The sequence below is a fragment of the Ambystoma mexicanum genome, unplaced genomic scaffold, assembly GCF_040938575.1.
Source record: "Ambystoma mexicanum isolate Mex_15411 unplaced genomic scaffold, UKY_AmexF1_1 Mex_scaf46, whole genome shotgun sequence".
Taxonomy (NCBI): Eukaryota; Metazoa; Chordata; class Amphibia; order Caudata; family Ambystomatidae; genus Ambystoma; species Ambystoma mexicanum.
In genome coordinates, this window is record NW_027182462.1 from 217,195 (window position 1) to 229,256 (window position 12,062).

Consider the following 12,062-nt stretch of genomic DNA (forward strand, 5'->3'; position numbering starts at 1 on the left):
AAAGGGTTACTGGAGTAGGATCCAGGAGACAATATCAACTTACAAAGAATAATGTTGTCTATTTACTGCATTATCGCCTTTGAAGCAAACCTCTGAGAATAAATACCCTTTCACTAATCAGGCAGTCACTTTGATAAAATCAAGCAGAACAAGGATGCTGATAGGAACTCGCCTCATTTGCATATGGGCTAGGGCTTCTGGGAGCCATGAGAATTAGGAGTTGAAGGTTTTGCAGATCGAGATTGCTAAAGGGCTGGGCATTTGCACAGACCTCTCCATGCCTGATTGGTGCCGAAGGTTAGTTGCAAGTGGTCCCCTGCTCACCCTACCTTACACAGGGCCATGCCCAGTTAGGCCCCTCAGGGCTAGGCCCGGCAGGGCTAAGCCCGGCGTTCGTCAGGCGAAGTGCCTGGACCCCTGCTCATCATACCTCAGAATCTGGTCTAGCTATTGCAGACATGGGGAATGGTGCTTATATCCCATTGACAGCGCCCACAAGCTGCATACTAATAGCCAATGATGTGTGAATGCGGTCAGGGTAGCAGACATATAGAACAATTGGGTGGGTTCGCTTCCGAACTGGATGCACAGGAGCAGGAGAGAATGGCTGTTGGCGATGTATGCAACTTGCTCTGCGTGAACACATCTACCGACCCCTTCCCCTACACACACGGGCACATACACACACACACACACACATAGCCATTGGAGCTATGCAGAGCTAATCAGAAAGATTGGTAATCATTAGAACATGAAAGATATGTGTTCATTTTTTATTAAACTTGTGGACTCCCGCAGAAACGGAGGGACTCACATCTCTAATTGAGGCTTGCTTACCTCTATACAAATGTGTTTGCTGGCTGTCTTTCTTCAACTGGTATGTGCGGTTGTGTCTGTCTTTGTCTTTCAACACGCCTGGCACGTTTACATTATCAAAGAGATGATTGTATGGAGATGGGGAACACCCCTCCGTTGCATTGTGAACTTGAACAGTCTTTTCACCAAAGCAGCTACATGCGACATTGCAAGGTTTTTGTCAGTCTTTGCCTGAAAACATTAGGCCTTCCTCTCGAACTCTATTTCACTCCTTCTGTGGAAGACTTCAATTATGAGGATGCATCCCGTCATAAAAGGTTCTCTGTAGATGGTGCAACTCTGGCTTCTCTTCCCCGTGCTTTTTGAAAATAATCCGCCCGAGGCCCTGATGAGGTTTGAACTCATGACCCCTGGTTTACGAGACCAGTGCTCTGCCACTGAGCTACAAGGCCACCTGCTGCTTGCTCACAGCCAACAACAGAAAGTGCAAAGAAACCATGGTTTTTACCTAGGTAGATCTCCAGGTATATGAATTTCTGGTTGTGTAAAAATGGCTGTATATCTCTGCATGTGTTCAGTACGTCATCATACATCTGATTTGCGAAAGCGTGTGTGCTTATGTTGGTGATACATTGTCGGTATGCGTTTGAGTATGTACTTTTACGGGTATGTATGTATTGAGTAGGATGCTGAACAGGTTCATGAGTTTAGATAGCAGGTCAGAACGATGGCAAAAGGAACATGTAAAAGGCAGACAACTAAAAGAAAAAAGAATTTGGGATGTAAGCTTGGGAGTTTACTAACTGCGCTGATTTTGGCTCCTATAATAGTAAAGAATGGAAACCTACGAGGAAAGTCTTTGACTAATTTCATTCTCCGCCTGCACCAATGAACTTATTTTTACATCTCTATTTCCATATCTGTACTCATTCCTGTCTTTCACAGGGAGGTTGAAAGACTTTGGTCTATGTTTAAATGCAGACTATAAAGAAAAAATACGACGAAGGTGGGATTCGAACCCACGCGTGCAGAGCACAATGGATTAGCAGTCCATCGCCTTAACCACTCGGCCACCTCGTCTGTTTGGGAACGGTGCTCGAATCCCATGCTTAAAGAAGAGATAAAACAATGGTGGTGCAAAGTCAGTGAAAAATAGATCATGTTTGTCATAATAGAAACAAGATCGTTGACTCGTTCTTCCTTACCCGGCCATTGATAGATAAACACATCAAGTTGAAGTTCAGAAAAATATAACTAGAGCTCCTGGAGGGTTCACAACACTAATCCAGAGGAAGGTGCTTGAGCTTCCGTATGGCACACCATTAGTAGTAAAACCAGCATAACGCAAGCTCCAGTTTCCCAGTGTTTGGCATCATTCAACGTTTCCAGCCAAGATCAAAGTTCAGATGCTGCTGCTTCCTGTGATGTCATTGAATTTAAATAGTGAGTGATGGCAATAACCCTTTTCCAATTAAATTTTGCCACATCAACGTCCCTGAAAATAGAGAAAGGCGTGCAACCCAGAACCGCTGTACTGTTCAATAGAGTAAGGGCTTCACCGTGATCATCTGCATCTGTCATCACAAAATTATCAAGGTCTTTTTCTTGAAGAAATTAGGTCCAGAAAGCCGACCTTCCCCACAGACTATTCAGACACCTTGCGCTTGTGGCTTTGTTATAGGCCCGAATCCATTGGTAAAAGGTTGCACAGGTACAATGTGCAATATCAGTTCCTATTCAACAATGTTCAAGAAAATTACCATTTGGAGGCCCTGATGAGGATCGAACTCACGACCCCTGGTTTACAAGACCAGTGCTCTGCCACTGAGCTACAGAGCCCCTCAGGTTACGACGCATAACAGCAACACAACGAGCACACAACATGATGTTTACTGGGTAGACATATTTGAAGGGTGTGTGAGAATGTATGTATATGATTGTGATTTGACCTGTTTTTTTCTGGCCGATTTTTTGAGGAGCAGCTAATTTGTGCGTATTCCGTGCAATTTTAGGGTGACTAATGAGGAGATGTGATGCGTGAAAGTTGAAAAAAACATGTACATGGCAGCAGAGAGACAATATGGATATTACCTTTGCTTTTTTAAATTTCTATCCGGATTCTGGCTCAAAGGGTAGTCAAGCACAGCAGATTGCATTCCTGCCAGTAACACGACAACCTTGTTTGTGTCCTTCTTAATCAACTAACATGCATATTTTCACTTTTGTCTGTATGTTCTTTGAAAGCCAATGGCAATGGTGCTTAGAGCAATGCAGATGTTTAAAAAAGATTTCAAAAGTTAAAATCGACAAAGGTGGGATTCGAAACCACGCGTGTACAGCAGATTAGCAGTCCATCGCCTTAACCACTCGGCCACCTCGTCTACAGGGATTATGTTAGGCATTCAAGTCTTTACAGGTAATAACACAAACATCTTCAAAATAGAACCACAATGCGTTCCTTGTTGAGGTACATCCAGCCGTTTGCAGGAAAACTGCCTCACTTGCTGTTGAGAAAAATTCATCAAAGTCCTGGGGTGTTTATAGGCATCGCCAAGATGACATTGGGAGGTGTTTCAATTGACACGTGTTGAATATGAGGAAGAGCATCATGCTGGCTCCAGTGGCACTGCCTGCAGCATGACAAAAATGTAGAAGGAACATTTGACTGCACCATTGGCTGAACATCAGTGGCAAAGTGTATATCAGGCTAAAAGGTAAGCTCCAGTGGCACAATATGGGCACTACAAGGCACCCATAATTTGGTGTCAGCTAAAAAGACAATGCCAGAGCTTGTGGGTGCTTTTGTACACTTGTGTGTGTGTTTGTGGGTGTAGTTTCATGTCGAAAACCAAAACACAGCAGCTCCAGTGGCGCAATCGGTTAGCGCGCGGTACTTATACAGCAGTACATGCAGTGAGCAATGCCGAGGTTGTGAGTTCAAGCCTCACCTGGAGCAACTTTGGAACTTTTTACTAATTCACCTCAAAACTGAATTATTGAACCAATAAATGTTCTGGACATTTTTTGGTTCACCTCAAGGTTTCCTTGATTGTCAGTTAATGTTGTATGACAGCTCCTCTGCCTTTTAGACATGGAATACTCATTGCAAGTTATTTATGGGGTGTTTGCGCTTTAAATACAGCTACGGAGGGTTTTTGAAAATAGAACAGAAAATAAAAAATGTCAACTGTTATTATACTCCATTTTCTGCTGAGCACCACTTACGGAAGACATTTGTAAAGGTAGAAAAAGGGTTACTGGAGTAGGATCCAGGAGACAATATCAACTTACAAAGAATAATGTTGTCTATTTACTGCATTATCGCCTTTGAAGCAAACCTCTGAGAATAAATACCCTTTCACTAATCAGGCAGTCACTTTGATAAAATCAAGCAGAACAAGGATGCTGATAGGAACTCGCCTCATTTGCATATGGGCTAGGGCTTCTGGGAGCCATGAGAATTAGGAGTTGAAGGTTTTGCAGATCGAGATTGCTAAAGGGCTGGGCATTTGCACAGACCTCTCCATGCCTGATTGGTGCCGAAGGTTAGTTGCAAGTGGTCCCCTGCTCACCCTACCTTACACAGGGCCATGCCCAGTTAGGCCCCTCAGGGCTAGGCCCGGCAGGGCTAAGCCCGGCGTTCGTCAGGCGAAGTGCCTGGACCCCTGCTCATCATACCTCAGAATCTGGTCTAGCTATTGCAGACATGGGGAATGGTGCTTATATCCCATTGACAGCGCCCACAAGCTGCATACTAATAGCCAATGATGTGTGAATGCGGTCAGGGTAGCAGACATATAGAACAATTGGGTGGGTTCGCTTCCGAACTGGATGCACAGGAGCAGGAGAGAATGGCTGTTGGCGATGTATGCAACTTGCTCTGCGTGAACACATCTACCGACCCCTTCCCCTACACACACGGGCACATACACACACACACACACACATAGCCATTGGAGCTATGCAGAGCTAATCAGAAAGATTGGTAATCATTAGAACATGAAAGATATGTGTTCATTTTTTATTAAACTTGTGGACTCCCGCAGAAACGGAGGGACTCACATCTCTAATTGAGGCTTGCTTACCTCTATACAAATGTGTTTGCTGGCTGTCTTTCTTCAACTGGTATGTGCGGTTGTGTCTGTCTTTGTCTTTCAACACGCCTGGCACGTTTACATTATCAAAGAGATGATTGTATGGAGATGGGGAACACCCCTCCGTTGCATTGTGAACTTGAACAGTCTTTTCACCAAAGCAGCTACATGCGACATTGCAAGGTTTTTGTCAGTCTTTGCCTGAAAACATTAGGCCTTCCTCTCGAACTCTATTTCACTCCTTCTGTGGAAGACTTCAATTATGAGGATGCATCCCGTCATAAAAGGTTCTCTGTAGATGGTGCAACTCTGGCTTCTCTTCCCCGTGCTTTTTGAAAATAATCCGCCCGAGGCCCTGATGAGGTTTGAACTCATGACCCCTGGTTTACGAGACCAGTGCTCTGCCACTGAGCTACAAGGCCACCTGCTGCTTGCTCACAGCCAACAACAGAAAGTGCAAAGAAACCATGGTTTTTACCTAGGTAGATCTCCAGGTATATGAATTTCTGGTTGTGTAAAAATGGCTGTATATCTCTGCATGTGTTCAGTACGTCATCATACATCTGATTTGCGAAAGCGTGTGTGCTTATGTTGGTGATACATTGTCGGTATGCGTTTGAGTATGTACTTTTACGGGTATGTATGTATTGAGTAGGATGCTGAACAGGTTCATGAGTTTAGATAGCAGGTCAGAATGATGGCAAAAGGAACATGTAAAAGGCAGACAACTAAAAGAAAAAAGAATTTGGGATGTAAGCTTGGGAGTTTACTAACTGCGCTGATTTTGGCTCCTATAATAGTAAAGAATGGAAACCTACGAGGAAAGTCTTTGACTAATTTCATTCTCCGCCTGCACCAATGAACTTATTTTTACATCTCTATTTCCATATCTGTACTCATTCCTGTCTTTCACAGGGAGGTTGAAAGACTTTGGTCTATGTTTAAATGCAGACTATAAAGAAAAAATACGACGAAGGTGGGATTCGAACCCACGCGTGCAGAGCACAATGGATTAGCAGTCCATCGCCTTAACCACTCGGCCACCTCGTCTGTTTGGGAACGGTGCTCGAATCCCATGCTTAAAGAAGAGATAAAACAATGGTGGTGCAAAGTCAGTGAAAAATAGATCATGTTTGTCATAATAGAAACAAGATCGTTGACTCGTTCTTCCTTACCCGGCCATTGATAGATAAACACATCAAGTTGAAGTTCAGAAAAATATAACTAGAGCTCCTGGAGGGTTCACAACACTAATCCAGAGGAAGGTGCTTGAGCTTCCGTATGGCACACCATTAGTAGTAAAACCAGCATAACGCAAGCTCCAGTTTCCCAGTGTTTGGCATCATTCAACGTTTCCAGCCAAGATCAAAGTTCAGATGCTGCTGCTTCCTGTGATGTCATTGAATTTAAATAGTGAGTGATGGCAATAACCCTTTTCCAATTAAATTTTGCCACATCAACGTCCCTGAAAATAGAGAAAGGCGTGCAACCCAGAACCGCTGTACTGTTCAATAGAGTAAGGGCTTCACCGTGATCATCTGCATCTGTCATCACAAAATTATCAAGGTCTTTTTCTTGAAGAAATTAGGTCCAGAAAGCCGACCTTCCCCACAGACTATTCAGACACCTTGCGCTTGTGGCTTTGTTATAGGCCCGAATCCATTGGTAAAAGGTTGCACAGGTACAATGTGCAATATCAGTTCCTATTCAACAATGTTCAAGAAAATTACCATTTGGAGGCCCTGATGAGGATCGAACTCACGACCCCTGGTGTACAAGACCAGTGCTCTGCCACTGAGCTACAGAGCCCCTCAGGTTACAACGCATAACAGCAACACAACGAGCACACAACATGATGTTTACTGGGTAGACATATTTGAAGGGTGTGTGAGAATGTATGTATATGATTGTGATTTGACCTGTTTTTTTCTGGCCGATTTTTTGAGGAGCAGCTAATTTGTGCGTATTCCGTGCAATTTTAGGGTGACTAATGAGGAGATGTGATGCGTGAAAGTTGAAAAAAACATGTACATGGCAGCAGAGAGACAATATGGATATTACCTTTGCTTTTTTAAATTTCTATCCGGATTCTGGCTCAAAGGGTAGTCAAGCACAGCAGATTGCATTCCTGCCAGTAACACGACAACCTTGTTTGTGTCCTTCTTAATCAACTAACATGCATATTTTCACTTTTGTCTGTATGTTCTTTGAAAGCCAATGGCAATGGTGCTTAGAGCAATGCAGATGTTTAAAAAAGATTTCAAAAGTTAAAATCGACAAAGGTGGGATTCGAAACCACGCGTGTACAGCAGATTAGCAGTCCATCGCCTTAACCACTCGGCCACCTCGTCTACAGGGATTATGTTAGGCATTCAAGTCTTTACAGGTAATAACACAAACATCTTCAAAATAGAACCACAATGCGTTCCTTGTTGAGGTACATCCAGCCGTTTGCAGGAAAACTGCCTCACTTGCTGTTGAGAAAAATTCATCAAAGTCCTGGGGTGTTTATAGGCATCGCCAAGATGACATTGGGAGGTGTTTCAATTGACACGTGTTGAATATGAGGAAGAGCATCATGCTGGCTCCAGTGGCACTGCCTGCAGCATGACAAAAATGTAGAAGGGACATTTGACTGCACCATTGGCTGAACATCAGTGGCAAAGTGTATATCAGGCTAAAAGGTAAGCTCCAGTGGCACAATATGGGCACTACAAGGCACCCATAATTTGGTGTCAGCTAAAAAGACAATGCCAGAGCTTGTGGGTGCTTTTGTACACTTGTGTGTGTGTTTGTGGGTGTAGTTTCATGTCGAAAACCAAAACACAGCAGCTCCAGTGGCGCAATCGGTTAGCGCGCGGTACTTATACAGCAGTACATGCAGTGAGCAATGCCGAGGTTGTGAGTTCAAGCCTCACCTGGAGCAACTTTGGAACTTTTTACTAATTCACCTCAAAACTGAATTATTGAACCAATAAATGTTCTGGACATTTTTTGGTTCACCTCAAGGTTTCCTTGATTGTCAGTTAATGTTGTATGACAGCTCCTCTGCCTTTTAGACATGGAATACTCATTGCAAGTTATTTATGGGGTGTTTGCGCTTTAAATACAGCTACGGAGGGTTTTTGAAAATAGAACAGAAAATAAAAAATGTCAACTGTTATTATACTCCATTTTCTGCTGAGCACCACTTACGGAAGACATTTGTAAAGGTAGAAAAAGGGTTACTGGAGTAGGATCCAGGAGACAATATCAACTTACAAAGAATAATGTTGTCTATTTACTGCATTATCGCCTTTGAAGCAAACCTCTGAGAATAAATACCCTTTCACTAATCAGGCAGTCACTTTGATAAAATCAAGCAGAACAAGGATGCTGATAGGAACTCGCCTCATTTGCATATGGGCTAGGGCTTCTGGGAGCCATGAGAATTAGGAGTTGAAGGTTTTGCAGATCGAGATTGCTAAAGGGCTGGGCATTTGCACAGACCTCTCCATGCCTGATTGGTGCCGAAGGTTAGTTGCAAGTGGTCCCCTGCTCACCCTACCTTACACAGGGCCATGCCCAGTTAGGCCCCTCAGGGCTAGGCCCGGCAGGGCTAAGCCCGGCGTTCGTCAGGCGAAGTGCCTGGACCCCTGCTCATCATACCTCAGAATCTGGTCTAGCTATTGCAGACATGGGGAATGGTGCTTATATCCCATTGACAGCGCCCACAAGCTGCATACTAATAGCCAATGATGTGTGAATGCGGTCAGGGTAGCAGACATATAGAACAATTGGGTGGGTTCGCTTCCGAACTGGATGCACAGGAGCAGGAGAGAATGGCTGTTGGCGATGTATGCAACTTGCTCTGCGTGAACACATCTACCGACCCCTTCCCCTACACACACGGGCACATACACACACACACACACACATAGCCATTGGAGCTATGCAGAGCTAATCAGAAAGATTGGTAATCATTAGAACATGAAAGATATGTGTTCATTTTTTATTAAACTTGTGGACTCCCGCAGAAACGGAGGGACTCACATCTCTAATTGAGGCTTGCTTACCTCTATACAAATGTGTTTGCTGGCTGTCTTTCTTCAACTGGTATGTGCGGTTGTGTCTGTCTTTGTCTTTCAACACGCCTGGCACGTTTACATTATCAAAGAGATGATTGTATGGAGATGGGGAACACCCCTCCGTTGCATTGTGAACTTGAACAGTCTTTTCACCAAAGCAGCTACATGCGACATTGCAAGGTTTTTGTCAGTCTTTGCCTGAAAACATTAGGCCTTCCTCTCGAACTCTATTTCACTCCTTCTGTGGAAGACTTCAATTATGAGGATGCATCCCGTCATAAAAGGTTCTCTGTAGATGGTGCAACTCTGGCTTCTCTTCCCCGTGCTTTTTGAAAATAATCCGCCCGAGGCCCTGATGAGGTTTGAACTCATGACCCCTGGTTTACGAGACCAGTGCTCTGCCACTGAGCTACAAGGCCACCTGCTGCTTGCTCACAGCCAACAACAGAAAGTGCAAAGAAACCATGGTTTTTACCTAGGTAGATCTCCAGGTATATGAATTTCTGGTTGTGTAAAAATGGCTGTATATCTCTGCATGTGTTCAGTACGTCATCATACATCTGATTTGCGAAAGCGTGTGTGCTTATGTTGGTGATACATTGTCGGTATGCGTTTGAGTATGTACTTTTACGGGTATGTATGTATTGAGTAGGATGCTGAACAGGTTCATGAGTTTAGATAGCAGGTCAGAATGATGGCAAAAGGAACATGTAAAAGGCAGACAACTAAAAGAAAAAAGAATTTGGGATGTAAGCTTGGGAGTTTACTAACTGCGCTGATTTTGGCTCCTATAATAGTAAAGAATGGAAACCTACGAGGAAAGTCTTTGACTAATTTCATTCTCCGCCTGCACCAATGAACTTATTTTTACATCTCTATTTCCATATCTGTACTCATTCCTGTCTTTCACAGGGAGGTTGAAAGACTTTGGTCTATGTTTAAATGCAGACTATAAAGAAAAAATACGACGAAGGTGGGATTCGAACCCACGCGTGCAGAGCACAATGGATTAGCAGTCCATCGCCTTAACCACTCGGCCACCTCGTCTGTTTGGGAACGGTGCTCGAGTCCCATGCTTAAAGAAGAGATAAAACAATGGTGGTGCAAAGTCAGTGAAAAATAGATCATGTTTGTCATAATAGAAACAAGATCGTTGACTCGTTCTTCCTTACCCGGCCATTGATAGATAAACACATCAAGTTGAAGTTCAGAAAAATATAACAAGAGCTCCTGGAGGGTTCACAACACTAATCCAGAGGAAGGTGCTTGAGCTTCCGTATGGCACACCATTAGTAGTAAAACCAGCATAACGCAAGCTCCAGTTTCCCAGTGTTTGGCATCATTCAACGTTTCCAGCCAAGATCAAAGTTCAGATGCTGCTGCTTCCTGTGATGTCATTGAATTTAAATAGTGAGTGATGGCAATAACCCTTTTCCAATTAAATTTTGCCACATCAACGTCCCTGAAAATAGAGAAAGGCGTGCAACCCAGAACCGCTGTACTGTTCAATAGAGTAAGGGCTTCACCGTGATCATCTGCATCTGTCATCACAAGATTATCAAGGTCTTTTTCTTGAAGAAATTAGGTCCAGAAAGCCGACCTTCCCCACAGACTATTCAGACACCTTGCGCTTGTGGCTTTGTTATAGGCCCGAATCCATTGGTAAAAGGTTGCACAGGTACAATGTGCAATATCAGTTCCTATTCAACAATGTTCAAGAAAATTACCATTTGGAGGCCCTGATGAGGATCGAACTCACGACCCCTGGTTTACAAGACCAGTGCTCTGCCACTGAGCTACAGAGCCCCTCAGGTTTCGACGCATAACAGCAACACAACGAGCACACAACATGATGTTTACTGGGTAGACATATTTGAAGGGTGTGTGAGAATGTATGTATATGATTGTGATTTGACCTGTTTTTTTCTGGCCGATTTTTTGAGGAGCAGCTAATTTGTGCGTATTCCGTGCAATTTTAGGGTGACTAATGAGGAGATGTGATGCGTGAAAGTTGAAAAAAACATGTACATGGCAGCAGAGAGACAATATGGATATTACCTTTGCTTTTTTAAATTTCTATCCGGATTCTGGCTCAAAGGGTAGTCAAGCACAGCAGATTGCATTCCTGCCAGTAACACGACAACCTTGTTTGTGTCCTTCTTAATCAACTAACATGCATATTTTCACTTTTGTCTGTATGTTCTTTGAAAGCCAATGGCAATGGTGCTTAGAGCAATGCAGATGTTTAAAAAAGATTTCAAAAGTTAAAATCGACAAAGGTGGGATTCGAAACCACGCGTGTACAGCAGATTAGCAGTCCATCGCCTTAACCACTCGGCCACCTCGTCTACAGGGATTATGTTAGGCATTCAAGTCTTTACAGGTAATAACACAAACATCTTCAAAATAGAACCACAATGCGTTCCTTGTTGAGGTACATCCAGCCGTTTGCAGGAAAACTGCCTCACTTGCTGTTGAGAAAAATTCATCAAAGTCCTGGGGTGTTTATAGGCATCGCCAAGATGACATTGGGAGGTGTTTCAATTGACACGTGTTGAATATGAGGAAGAGCATCATGCTGGCTCCAGTGGCACTGCCTGCAGCATGACAAAAATGTAGAAGGGACATTTGACTGCACCATTGGCTGAACATCAGTGGCAAAGTGTATATCAGGCTAAAAGGTAAGCTCCAGTGGCACAATATGGGCACTACAAGGCACCCATAATTTGGTGTCAGCTAAAAAGACAATGCCAGAGCTTGTGGGTGCTTTTGTACACTTGTGTGTGTGTTTGTGGGTGTAGTTTCATGTCGAAAACCAAAACACAGCAGCTCCAGTGGCGCAATCGGTTAGCGCGCGGTACTTATACAGCAGTACATGCAGTGAGCAATGCCGAGGTTGTGAGTTCAAGCCTCACCTGGAGCAACTTTGGAACTTTTTACTAATTCACCTCAAAACTGAATTATTGAACCAATAAATGTTCTGGACATTTTTTGGTTCACCTCAAGGTTTCCTTGATTGTCAGTTAATGTTGTATGACAGCTCCTCTGCCTTTTAGACATGGAATACTCATTGCAAGTTATTTAT

The 12,062-nt window shown here is 43.6% G+C and overlaps 12 non-coding genes across 12 annotated transcripts; 3 read left to right on the forward strand and 9 right to left on the reverse strand.

Annotated features, from left to right (window-relative positions):
• Positions 1-1,196: 1,196 nt before the first annotated feature.
• On the reverse strand, positions 1,197-1,268 carry TRNAT-CGU (transfer RNA threonine (anticodon CGU)). The gene has a single exon. It is a non-coding gene; the product is annotated as a tRNA-Thr (tRNA).
• Positions 1,269-1,814: 546 nt separating this feature from the next.
• On the reverse strand, positions 1,815-1,896 carry TRNAS-GCU (transfer RNA serine (anticodon GCU)). Its single transcript has one exon. It is a non-coding gene; the product is annotated as a tRNA-Ser (tRNA).
• Positions 1,897-2,583: 687 nt separating this feature from the next.
• On the reverse strand, positions 2,584-2,655 carry TRNAT-UGU (transfer RNA threonine (anticodon UGU)). Its single transcript has one exon. It is a non-coding gene; the product is annotated as a tRNA-Thr (tRNA).
• Positions 2,656-3,677: 1,022 nt separating this feature from the next.
• On the forward strand, positions 3,678-3,772 carry TRNAI-UAU (transfer RNA isoleucine (anticodon UAU)). Its single transcript has 2 exons — positions 3,678-3,715; positions 3,737-3,772. It is a non-coding gene; the product is annotated as a tRNA-Ile (tRNA).
• A 1,488-nt stretch (positions 3,773-5,260) lies between these two features.
• Positions 5,261-5,332, reverse strand: TRNAT-CGU (transfer RNA threonine (anticodon CGU)). Its single transcript has one exon. It is a non-coding gene; the product is annotated as a tRNA-Thr (tRNA).
• Positions 5,333-5,878: 546 nt separating this feature from the next.
• On the reverse strand, positions 5,879-5,960 carry TRNAS-GCU (transfer RNA serine (anticodon GCU)). Its single transcript has one exon. It is a non-coding gene; the product is annotated as a tRNA-Ser (tRNA).
• A 687-nt stretch (positions 5,961-6,647) lies between these two features.
• TRNAT-UGU (transfer RNA threonine (anticodon UGU)) lies at positions 6,648-6,719 on the reverse strand. The gene has a single exon. It is a non-coding gene; the product is annotated as a tRNA-Thr (tRNA).
• Positions 6,720-7,741: 1,022 nt separating this feature from the next.
• On the forward strand, positions 7,742-7,836 carry TRNAI-UAU (transfer RNA isoleucine (anticodon UAU)). Its single transcript has 2 exons — positions 7,742-7,779; positions 7,801-7,836. It is a non-coding gene; the product is annotated as a tRNA-Ile (tRNA).
• Positions 7,837-9,324: 1,488 nt separating this feature from the next.
• On the reverse strand, positions 9,325-9,396 carry TRNAT-CGU (transfer RNA threonine (anticodon CGU)). Its single transcript has one exon. It is a non-coding gene; the product is annotated as a tRNA-Thr (tRNA).
• Positions 9,397-9,942: 546 nt separating this feature from the next.
• On the reverse strand, positions 9,943-10,024 carry TRNAS-GCU (transfer RNA serine (anticodon GCU)). Its single transcript has one exon. It is a non-coding gene; the product is annotated as a tRNA-Ser (tRNA).
• Positions 10,025-10,711: 687 nt separating this feature from the next.
• TRNAT-UGU (transfer RNA threonine (anticodon UGU)) lies at positions 10,712-10,783 on the reverse strand. The gene has a single exon. It is a non-coding gene; the product is annotated as a tRNA-Thr (tRNA).
• A 1,022-nt stretch (positions 10,784-11,805) lies between these two features.
• On the forward strand, positions 11,806-11,900 carry TRNAI-UAU (transfer RNA isoleucine (anticodon UAU)). Its single transcript has 2 exons — positions 11,806-11,843; positions 11,865-11,900. It is a non-coding gene; the product is annotated as a tRNA-Ile (tRNA).
• Positions 11,901-12,062: the final 162 nt, after the last annotated feature.